The 11,723-nt window shown below is 52.4% G+C and overlaps 1 long non-coding RNA gene across 1 annotated transcript; it reads left to right on the top strand.

Annotated features, from left to right (window-relative positions):
* The first annotated feature begins 934 nt into the window (after window positions 1–934).
* Window positions 935–10,521, top strand: LOC135364421 (uncharacterized). The gene is made up of 3 exons (XR_010411503.1): window positions 935–1,818; window positions 1,964–2,090; window positions 2,541–10,521. It is a non-coding gene; the product is annotated as an uncharacterized LOC135364421 (long non-coding RNA).
* Window positions 10,522–11,723: the final 1,202 nt, after the last annotated feature.

The raw sequence follows: 11,723 nt of genomic DNA, 5'->3' as shown, positions 1-11,723 counted from the left end.
GTGTCTTCTTGATCAAACTGGCCAGATTCCTACAAACCTGAAGATTTGTAGAGTGGGGTAGGGTGGTGGTGGTGTCTTGCAAAGGGACCCAACCTTTAAGTTCTGGGAGCTGGAACCCAGGACCCCGTTATCCCCTGATCCCCTGTGGATGTAGAGGAAAGGACTCTTTAGCAAGGGAAGGCAGTGACCCCCTGCCCACCCCTTCCCCCAGCCCTGGCTCTGTGTGGTGAGATCACCTTTCAGGATTCTAGTCTTTATCTTAGTCTGGGGGAGGGGGACCAAGGGGCCTAGATTCTCTCCTAACCTTTCCTTCCCAGCCCCCTTCCTGCCTTTTTTCCCCCAGGACTTCTCCCCTTCCAGAATAATAATCCCCCAAATCAAACCCTGCCCCCTCTCTTCCCCAGGCCCCTGCCCCACTCTGGCCTGGGGGACTCAGAATGGAAGTGCCCAGAATCAATGCTTTTTCCTTCCACACGGAGTCTTCCTCCTCATTCTGCTACTCTCCTTCCTGTCCCAAATCACCCAGCTGTTTTTTTAAAAGCGCCTCTCCAGAGCCAGCTGCAGCCCAGGGGAGAGGCCAGGTGGTCAGACTGTGGGGTGATGCTGGCCCCCATCCCACTCTCACATCTGTGGGTCCTGAGCCTTTCTTAGGCGAGGAACCCAAGGAATCTCTGGGTCAGAATCTAAGCATGCCACTGCCTCCGAGGTAACCTCTAGGTGAAAACTGCTCGAACCAAGGGCTGAGAACCCCTTTTGGCAGGAGAGGGGCTGTGGCCTGACTGCTGTACAGCCCAGCAAAGCACAAGTGTATGAACCCAGCTCTCTCGTTTTTTTTTCAGCCCAGGCATAAACTCAGATTTTCCCAGGATTTGGGAGCTTGGGTGGGGGGTGGGGAGGGGCATAGGGGAGGGAGGTGTGTGACTCAGCTCCTCCCAGGAGCCTTGGTGGGGGACAGGGGACAGAGTGTCCTGCCCCAGTCCTCCTCCTCACTCCACACCCCCAGCCTTGGCCAACTCAAACAGGCCCCCTCCCTGTCCATTCCCCGCTCCTGTTTATACCGGGAGCCCCTTAGTCATTCTCTGGCTGGCTTTTCTACTCTCCCCAATATCCCTCCTCTCTTGGCTCTCTCTGCCCTTATAAGTCCTCTCCCAGTGGCCCCAACACCTCCTGCCTTTCCTCTCACCATGTCTGCCTTTGCCTGGCTCTGCTTTCCTCTGCTTCCGGGTCAGGCCTGGCTTAGGGTTCCCTCCTAGTTGGAGCTGCTTCTGTATAGCCCTCCAGGTCTGGAAGGTCAGCCTAGGAGGGGCCTAAAAGGTCTGCCAGGAGGGGGGTTAATCTAGAGGTTATCAGCCCAACCCTCTCTTTCAGAAGAGGAAATGGGTGTAGACAGATGAAGTGACTTATCCAAGGTCACAGGGCTAGGCAGTCAGTGGTGAGTCTAGAACTTAAGTGTTTTGACTCTAAACCCAATGCCCTTTCTTCTCAGCCAGCTGACCTCTGAATGCTCTGTCTCCTCTCAGCTTTCTCTCTTCTGTGTATCTCTCAGCTTGTCTGGCCCAGCCTGTATGTCTCCAAGTGTCTCTGTTTTGTCTCTCAGATCTGACCTCTCTGGTACCCTCTGTCCCTTCAACGCTCAGTAGGAATGATTTGCTGTGATGACTGACTATTATTAATCACAGTCTGCTTGACGGTGGGGCAGAAGGAGTGAAGGGCAAGGGCAGGACACTCACCAGGCTCCTGCTGTCACCAGCCTGCCCGCCCTGAAGGCTGAAGCCTTAAAACAAGAAGAGGAAATTCTCAGAGATGGTCAGGGTAGAGGTGCAAGTTCTAAAGCCAGGGACCATGCTTAGTTTCAATAGGGTGGGAGAGGGATGAGGAGTATTAATGGTTTATTTCCCATGTGCTATGTGTCTGGTCCTGCACTTGACCTTTAACCTGCCTTTATCCCATTTAATCTTCCCAGCTATCCAGCATTTGAATGTACCATATTCCTCATTTTACTGTGAAGAAACTGAGGCCCAACGAGTGAAGCGACTGAGCCAAGATCAACAGAAAGAAAGGGGCTGAGGGGCGCCTGGGTGGCTCAGCCGGTAAGCATCTGCCTTCGGCTCAGGTCATGATCTCAGGATCGAGCCCTGCGTGGGGCTCCCTGCTCAGTGGGAAGACTGCTTCTCCCTCCCCCACTCTCCCTGCCTGTGTTCCCTCTCTCGCTGTGTCTCTGTCAAATAAATCAGTAAAATCTTAAAAAAAAAAAAAGAAAAGAAAGAAAGAAAGGGGCCAAGGTAGAATCCAAATTCAATCCCAACTGATAACAAAGTCACTGCTTTTCCCACTGTACTGTCAGTTTAGCCCTCTAAACTGGGCTGGGTTTCTATAGGGGGAAGATTCTGGAGCAGGGATCCTTAACCTAGGTCCACTGTCTGCAGGGTGGGGTGGTGGGAACACTGGGTGCACAATCCATTAGTCCTCTGAAACTGGATGGAAGTTCTTGTGTGTATGCATGTGATTTCTCTGGGGTGAGACCCGGTTGTTTCTTTTAGAGTCTCAAATGCCTGGAAATTCTACGAACACTGAAGCTGGATGTCCTGATTTCAAGGAATAGACTCAAGCCTTGTCAGGTCTGTAAGAAGCCTGGTTGGGTGGTTTGGGCTGAGTGAGCTCTTCATGAAATAAAACTTCCTCACTGGTGGTTGTAGATGTGCTGAGACAGATACTGATCCCCTCAACCCTTGTAGTCTAGAGAGACCTGGAACTGCCAGAAACCCCAGGCTGGTGGCTCTCGCTTACTGTGGGGGACTGTGCAAATACCATGTTCTTAATGTCACTTGATACAAGCAAGACTGGGAAAAGCTTGCTGGACAAAGGGGCCAGAGGGGTTAGGTGGTCTGTGGCTCCTGGCTTTGGCCTGGGGGTCCCAATCCCTCTGCCCTGTGGTGGGGTGATGAGTGGGAGTCCTTCTTAGAGAGGGAAAGAAGGGGAGCTGCGGCGGGGTGGGGGGTGGATCTCTGGAAATAGAGTAGGAGCCCAGTTATCCCAGGAGTCTGGGTCCAGAGCCTGCTAACACTGAGACATTGCTCTGAGTGTATGTATCTAAGAGAGAGTAATTGGAAAGTACAGGAGCAAGCCATCTGAACCCTTGGGCTCTGTCACTGCCCTGACTCAGGTCTCAGCCTAGAGGAACTGATGGCTCCATCATCTGTGAGTCACCACCCACCACCCCCACTCCCTGTCTGGTGGGAAGAACCCCCTCCCCCATGCCCTAGACCTAAAGTAAACCCAGACTACCCTCCCCTTTCCACACCCACTTTGCTCAGAGCACAGAAGGGGTGGATGATGTTTGCTAGGGTGACAAGACCAGTCCTGGGGGATAGGATGCTTGAGTTCTCTTGGTGCTCCAGGGCTCTGAACCTAGGGGTTGAGACTGTGACCAGATAGCTCTGGAAGGAACCAAACTGGGAGATTTCCCAAGCTGGGCTAGGTAAGGGAGAGACAGAGGGACAAGAATTAGGGGAAGGACACTGATGGGAGAGGGGCAGGGCTAAAGAGACACTGGGGTGAAAAAAATATAAGACCCAGGGGTGCAAAACAAGCAGATCAATGGGAAGGAATTTCCTCCATCCCAGCTAGAGTCTTTGCTTCCAAAACCTCTTCAGTTTTTCTGTTCTTTTTTTCTGGAACAGAATTCTACAGCAAAATGTAACAACCCCAGATAGGAAGTTAAAAGGGAAATATGATTCTCTGGGGTGTTCTAAATGTTGACCTCATTTTATTTGCTCACCCACCCCACCCCCATTACTTTCCATCCTTTTTCTCCCCCTTGCTGCCTTGGAACTACCTCTGGAGAGCAAAGGAGTGCCTGAAGCTTCTGTGCTCAAAAACCTGGGGGCTGGAGGAGAGATCCATCCGGGGTGGGAGCTGTGGGCGGGAGCATCAGTTTCCTGGGATGGCCTTCCCAGATGTAAGCACATCTGGAGCCCATCAGGGAGGGACCTGGAACACCAGGATTCCCAATACACATCCGACTGGGGCTGTGCGGGGCTGAAGATGAGCCAGGCATTCCCTCCCACCCCCCTAAGTTTGCCTGCCATTTCTAGCCCTCTCCTGGGAAGGATTACCAATCCCAGACAGGAAGTTAGGGCATTGGAAGGGGCTGGGAGCAAGGCAAGAGATCGCAGGGATTGCACCCAAACCCAGACAGACTGTTTCATTAGCTTCAGCTCCTTCTGGCTGTATAGAGATGACATCTCTGATCAGGAAGGAATCAGGGTTTGTGTGTGTGTCTGTATAGCATAGGTATGCCATTTGTTCTTGACAAAATAATAAATTTGCCCTGGCATGAGGTTGGGGATGGGGGCCAGCGTGTCCCCCCTGCTTGCTTCTCATGAAAGGACAGAAGTCCTGCCCATGAGTCTCTGGACCTTTTGCACTCCTCACCTCTCCACCCTCAAACAAACACACACACACTCCTTCCTTGGCTGCAAATTCCTCCCTGTCCATCGTCACCTTGTAATGAGCACATTTGTTTTCCAGGGATCACGTACAGGGCTAAGAATAGGTCTATCCCCTTGCCCTTCCCCTCGGGGAGAGCTAACCTGTTGGGGTTGAATTTGGGGGTAAAAGGGGTGTACAGTGACCTTGGCAAGGGGTCCAGATGTTGCCAGCAGCCAGCCCCTAAGGGTAAAATGGAAAGTCTCTGGGGCCAAGACTCAGGAGTTCAGTGATACGGAGCACTCCTGGGGAGTAGAGCCCTCTCCCTTTCTCCTACAGCTTGATGGGGAACCAAACCTGGAGAGATTCTTTTTTTTTTTTTTTTTTTAAAGATTTTACTTATTTATTTGACAGAGAGAGACACAGCGAGAGAGGGAACACAAGCAGGGGGAGTGGGAGAGGGAGAAGCAGGCTTCCCGCCGAGCAGGGAGCCCGATGTGGGACTCGATCCCAGGATCCTGGGATCATGACCTGAGCCGAAGGCAGACGCTTAACGACTGAGCCACCCAGGCACCCCCTGGAAAGATTCTTAAACAGCCTCTGGACTCTAAGGTTGTGGCTTATTGAGTTGAGATAATAATATAATAGAAGATAGTGTTGTATACAATTTATGAGTGCAAAAATATATGGGGGTCTTCCTGCCTTACCTGCAGCAAAGATTGAATGGGCTTTGCCCTTTGAGCCTCCATCCCTTCTCACCTCTGGCCTCAACCCTTGACTGGACTTCAAAGCCCCAGGGGAGAAGCCAAGAGGAGGAGTTCCCCAACCTATTGGCTCAGATCCCTTTCAATAGCTATCCAGCAGCTCAGAGGCTGGGCACCAGAGACCTCCCTGTCCCCATCTCTGATCTAGGCTTGGCTAGGGGGTCCCAGCAGACAGAACTGTGGGGTGGGGGGTAAGGCTAAGGCCCTCAGGTCTCTAAGATAGAGGGATATGTGATGGAGATTGACCTGGGAAGAAGGGAAATGGGGTTTGGTAGGTGGCTGAGTGGCTGGGGGAGGGAAAGGTGGGATGGAGCTCTAAGCTTTCACCTCAGGGAGATCAACCCTTTCCTCAGACCACACCCTCACACCCAGCCTGCCACGGCACAGCTGGCCACACCCCCACAGCTGGTGGGGAAAAGATCACAACCCTACCCCCCCTCCACAAGCCAATTGCTTACAGATGTGCCACGAAAGGGGGGGGGTGGTGGAAGGAGCTTGGGTGGATGGGGGTGCAGGGAAGGAAAACTGAAGAAAGGAGGGGAGATTCATGGAAGGGAGAGAGGGAGACATTGTGGTCACATGAGGAAGCCTGTGAAGATGAGGAAGAGTCAGAAGGAAACAGTTGGAGAGGGAGAGGGGAAAGGAGAAAAGCGGGTCTCATTTCCCCTGCAATTTGCCCTACTCACTGCAGGCAAATTAATCTTAAACCAAAGCTCTGATGATGCTACTTCGCCCCTCCCTCAAAACCTTCCATGGCTCCAGCCTTTTAACCAGTAGAGATCTGTCTACTTGAAAAGTGCTGAGAACCATGCAAGACACATAGAAGTATGGTTGACCCACATCAGTGTACATTTTGAGTGCTAACTATGTACAAAGTTCAGTGGGCCATGCTGGGGGGAATAAGAAGGGAGAAGAAGGAGGAGGGGGCATCGGGCTATGATGGGGATAGAAAGGAGCAAAGGGGTGGACAGAGAGGCCACATAAAGACAGAAAAAGCAGAGTGATTCAGGAGGCAGAGCCAGGAGGATGAAAGGGAAGGGGTGGAGGCAGCAGGAGGGAGGGTCCTGGAAAGATGGGTGAGAGGAGGGAAGGGGAAAGGACCAGGAAGGAAAGAAGTAGGGGGAAGAGGGAGGATGCGGAGGGAGGCATATGGAGGCATGGTAAGTAGGAGATGATAGAACTGGGGGGCCATCCTTTCCTCCTGCTGGGTCGGGAACTCTGCTGGCCCCCAAGAGGCACTTTGGAGTGGGCAGGAAGCCTGCAGGCTGCCTGGTCTGCTCCTTACCTGCTTCCCATTTAGGACCGAGCTTTCTCTGTCCCTCGCCATTTTGGGGTCCCTGAATTGACTATTCTTTCACTGGCTCCCTGTCCTCCTCACCCCCACCTCTTGGGTACCGATTTCTGAAGTCAACTTCCTCTGCACTCATCACACAGCAGGCCAGTCTCCTGTGTGCCTCTTCTCTGGGTTTCTTTCCCTGAGGTGGGTGGGTAGGGGTGAAGCAGACCCAGAGGTGCTTCCAGCTCTGGTCTGCTCTCCACTCAGTGTCTCCCCTCCTCTGCCAAACCCGTTCTGGCCTGAGACATTTGTGTCAGAAGTCCCTTTGGCCTCTTTCCTGCTCCTGAATCCCTGGAGTGGTATTTGGGGGTAGGAGGAGGCGTAAGGTCCGAGATGGAAAGTCTGACGCTGAGTCCAGGCCCCCAGCCCCACTCAGACGGGCTGAGCTCATCTCCCCAAGCAACCACAGCTGGACATTTTCCATGTGATCACCTCAGGGATGGGGGCTGCGTTCCAGAAACCCAGACAGAGCTGACTGAGTTTCACAACCGGCAGGCTTGGGGATGGAGCACCCTCAGGTGCCTCCACCCCACTTCTGCTGTGCTCTGTAGGGAAAGACTGGGGGAGAACCAAGACCAGAGGAGAAATAGGCCTGGAGAAGAGTCAAAGCTGGGATAGATTTTGGGCCCAAGTTGGCCCAGGTTTTTGTATCCCTGCATGAATGTTCACCATTTGTGCTGGTTGGGCTGGGAAAAGGTCCTGTGTGCTGTGAATGTTTATGGGAGGTGAAAACCTGTGTGTGTGTGTGTGTGTGTGTGTGTGTGTGTGTGGTCTGAGCGCCTGAACGTGCTTGTGTTGGTGTGCACAGATGCAAGGGGTGGGTGGGCATCTGTGTCCTGAGTGGTCAACAGGCAGTTGGGGCATGATCTTTTGCCAGTGCGGGGTTGGGGGGGTGAGCTAGGGGCCTGAGGAATGAGGGCTGCCTGCTTTCCCCACCATCCCGTCCCTTCTCTAGCCAACGGCCTTCTCTTTCTTTTTTTTGTTTTTTTTTAAAGATTTATTCATTTACTTGAGAGAGCGAGAATGAGAGAATGAGAGAGAGAGTACATGAGAGCGGGGAGGGTTAGAGGGAGAAGCAGGCTCCTCGCCAAGCAGGGACCCCGATACGGGACTCGATCCAGGGACTCCAGGATCATGACCCGAGCCGAAGGCAGTCGCTCAACCAACTGAGCCACCCAGGCGCCCGGGCCTTCTCTTTCAATCACAGATAACTGGAGGGCCAGAGAAAGCAAGCCATAAAACAGAAAGAGGAACGGGTCACTTTCTTCCCCAGTGGAAGAAATTGGGGCGAGGAGCTTCAGGGACTGGCTGAGGTGGGGGTGATCGCTCAGCAGTGGATGCGGGGGTTGCCGTGAGAGTAGCCCCTGGCGCCCCTGCCATGAAGGCTGCTGAGCTGGAAGCAGTAGGTGGCATCCGGCGTGGGTCTCCGGACCCCTTTCTTCCCTCTCCCCTAGGCCCTGGGATGTTGGGACCGTCTGGAGGAGGCTGGTGGGGAGGTAGGAAAGAGAGTGCGCAGGAAGCACTTGGCTGTTTGTTCCCTCTCTTTCCGGACTCCTTTGTGGCAGCAGACTGGCTTCCTTCCTCACCGGGGCACCTTGGCTCCCAGCTAATTTCCTCTCTTATGCCTTAGCTCTCAGCCTGGCCCAGTGGAGTTTTTCCAAGCGGAGCCTTCTGGGAATGGGGACCCCTAGATAAGTGGAATAGAGGCTAAGGAATGCAAATGGGATGCCAGTCTGTCCCTCTCTCAACACGTTCAAGGTCAGTAGCCCCACGTGAATGAACGGTGGGAGGGGCTCATTGGCCAGAAGATGGGGAGCCTCTGAACAGAGCAGGGACGCAGGTATTTGGTTACCTGGGGCCTGCCCCTCCTGTAACCTGGGATGTGGAGAGAGCAGGGATGAAGAGACACCCCACCCCCACTGCAGCCTAGCTTCCTTCTCTGTGTCCCTACTTGGCTGTCCTTGCCTCAGTCTGCCCTGCCCCACCTCCCACCTCCATCCACTGCCCTACAAGTCAAGGAATGTAAGTTTCCTCTCTCACTCTCTCATTGATTAGTCATGGGCACCCCGATCCCCACGGGAACCGTTACTCACCCTTGGGCCCCCCCTCACTGGCAGTGGTCTCCCCAGAACTGGCTGAGTTCCTGTAGGAGGAGCTCACAGTGTTGGACATGGAACGGAGGGGGTGGGGGTGGTGGGTGGTGGGCAGTGCAGTGTCCTAGAGACGGCCAAAGCAGGAGCCCCTCCCTCTTCCCAACACACGCGTGCAGGGAGGTCATCCTCCCGGCTCTGGTCACTTTAATGGCCAGGGCTTTAGGCAGAAGGGGTAGGATGGGGGTAGGGGCCTGTGTGCTGTGACTCTGTGGAGAAGGGCCCAAAGCAACTGAGCATCTAGTCTCTTCACCGGTGCTGGCTTCGGGGCCAGGACAGGGCCTGGGGCCCACTCTTTGGACTTGGCCGAGTGCCCAGGCCTGGCCTCTGTCACCCAGAATCAGACAGGGGCCTTTCCCAATAAGGAGCCTCCCAACTCTGGGTCTACTCCCTTGCTGCCCCCACTCCCTCTCCCCTCTAACAGCTCCTCTGCCCTAAAATGGCCACGTTTTTCCCTCCTTTCCTCCTTCCCTCCCCCGTATCCAGGTTTGGGCCCCAGGGGAGAGGAGGGGGCTAGGGAAGGGTAAGGACTGCCTAGATGCCAGGCGAACAGGTTTGGAGAAGAGTAATGGGATTGCAGGAAAAGAAGGGAATCAGGCCACATGACCCAGGTATATACAGAGGGTGGGGGTAGAGACACAGCTTCCTGGAGTTATTGTCTTTTCCTATAATAATAGCCTATGGTATTATTATATATACTATATAGTATATACGATTATACATATCATAATACACACTATTCTGAGAGCTTTACATGTATGAACTCATTTACTTGGTACTGCGCCATGTGAGGGAGCTGCTGTAGATCTTTTTTTTTTTTTTTTAAAGATTTATTTATTTATTTGAGAGAGCGAGAATGAGAGAGAGAGAGAGTACATGAGAGGGGGGAGGGTTAGAGGGAGAAGCAGGCTCCTCGCCGAGCAGGGAGCCTGATGCGGGACTCGATCCCGGGACTCCAGGATCATGACCTGAGCCGAAGGCAGTTGCTCAACCAACTGAGCCACCCAGACGCCCGGTCTATCTGTTAAGATGAGGGAACCGAGGCACAGAGAGTTTAAGTCACTAGTTCCAGTATCCCTGGAAGAGCTGGGATTCAAACCCAAGCAATCTGGCTTCACTTTAGGAGAAACCAATCCACTGGCTTTGTCCGTGGAATACTTGAGCCTCACTGGCAGGGGCATAAGGAATGCCCAAGTGGCTTCTGGGGTGGTGATGCTCACGGAAGCTGCCAGTCAAATGTGACCCGTTATGGACCCTTGGGTATTTCCATGGATTCAGACTAAACACTCCCAGAGAGCCACTGGTCCATTTAAAAAAACCAAAAAGCAAAAAGCAAAAAATATATTGGTTGAGTGACACACAAATGATATGCGGGTTAGCACAGAAGCCAAATAAGTGTGACTGAAGGGTTGGGGGGTGGTGGTGGTGGTGGGGATGCAAAAAGGGGCCGGAAATAAGAGCTAGGGACAAGATGGAGTAATGAAGAAGAAACCACAGGGTGTGTGTGGAGGGACCTTCTTGAGCCCTTTTCCGGCCCTTGCTTATGTTCCAGGCATTTAAAAATAGTGATTTATTCTATCTACTGAGGTGGAGAAAAGAAGAGGAGGCTGAGAATTCTTCTAGCCCTGACAGCAGACAGGGGACACCCTGGGATGGATCCAGGTATTTGACTTGTAAGTTCCAGCTTGAGTACAACTCTGCCCTTCTCTGGCTCTCAGTTTTGTCTTTCCCAAACCAAAGGAATTGAATGAGATGGTCCCTGAGTTTCCATCTCCAACACATTCAGATTCCTATGTAAGAACTCAGTGGGGGAAAAAAAAGAACTCACTGGGGAAAACCAGCGTGGGGGCTGGAGTCCTTCTGTGTGTGTGGGTGGTGGTGGGGGGGGTGGGCAGGACTAAACAAACACTTGGTAACTAGGATGAGCTCAGGGCTCTCAGGGAAAGGCTCTGCAGGGGGTGATGGGAAGAAAGCCAGGCCAGGCGAGGCCAGACCCCAGAAAAGTGAATGGAAAATGGACTCACTCATTCATTCAACCGTGTACCTTCAGAAATTAAAACCTAGGAATCTGAGCTTCCCATCCAAGGAGGCTATAATGAGACTAGGAGCTCTAAATGTCTAGGAAGGGCAAACTTTCAGGTCCCTCCCCAATTTTTGAGGTATCGTGGGAAAAATTAGCTAAGTTACCAAGTACCAGGTACAGATCTAAGCATTATGTATATATTACCTCATTTAACCTCAAAATAATCTGAAGAGGCAGCATTTTATATCTTTCAAATCCCTTTCCCTCTTTCATCTTCCTAATAACCCTCTAAAGTTTACAAAGCCATTTGACTGATGAGGAATCTGAAAAAGCAGGAAAAGGCGAAATGAGATTTCTAATAGGACTTTTCTAACTGGTAAAGGTGGGACACCCTGGAAGGAGTTATGGGGATTCTCACTTCCTGTGAAGATCTTTTCTACTCTAGGTTTCAGGATTGGCTTAGCTGAAGGAAGGCGGGGTGCACTTTCCAGTCCTTGACAGGCTGGAGATGGGGTTATGCACCAATGTCACCTGATATGTTACTGGTTAGGAATGAGAAAATTGCACCCTGATACCTTAGATTTGTTCCTAAGAAGTCTTTAGAGATAGAAACAATCACAGAGTTGGGGAATTACTTTAAATCTGCCAAAGGAGCTTGAGAGGCCAGAGGCTGAATTCTGAGTGAAGTAGCTGCCCTTTGTTTCACCAGCTACTGGCTCGATAGAAGGAAATTAGATATACAGAGGGACTTCCCTATTGTTTGGGTTGATAGGGGAATCTTGCCTCCTGTGCGTGATTGTAAAGTTAATAGATTCTTCCATCACCAGTCAGCAGGAGGTGGGGGTATGAGTGGTAGTGGTGGTGGAGAGGGGGGATGGTAGTGGAGATGGAGTGGTTCCTCTAGATGACCCCTGACCAGTTAGAAGAGCCTGAGATTTCTGAGGAAGAGGAGGAGGAAATTTGCCAAAAGGCCATTTGAGGGGAGGGTCCATGTGTTGGGCTCCAGCCTGGGGTGAACTCAG

The sequence above is a fragment of the Mirounga angustirostris genome, unplaced genomic scaffold (assembly GCF_029215605.1).
Source record: "Mirounga angustirostris isolate CCGP_5_RB_7025 unplaced genomic scaffold, mMirAng1.0.hap1 SCAF_5, whole genome shotgun sequence".
Lineage (NCBI taxonomy): Eukaryota > Metazoa > Chordata > Mammalia > Carnivora > Phocidae > Mirounga > Mirounga angustirostris.
The sequence above is the reverse complement of the archived record's forward strand: the minus strand, read 5'-3'. Positions and strand labels throughout refer to the sequence as shown.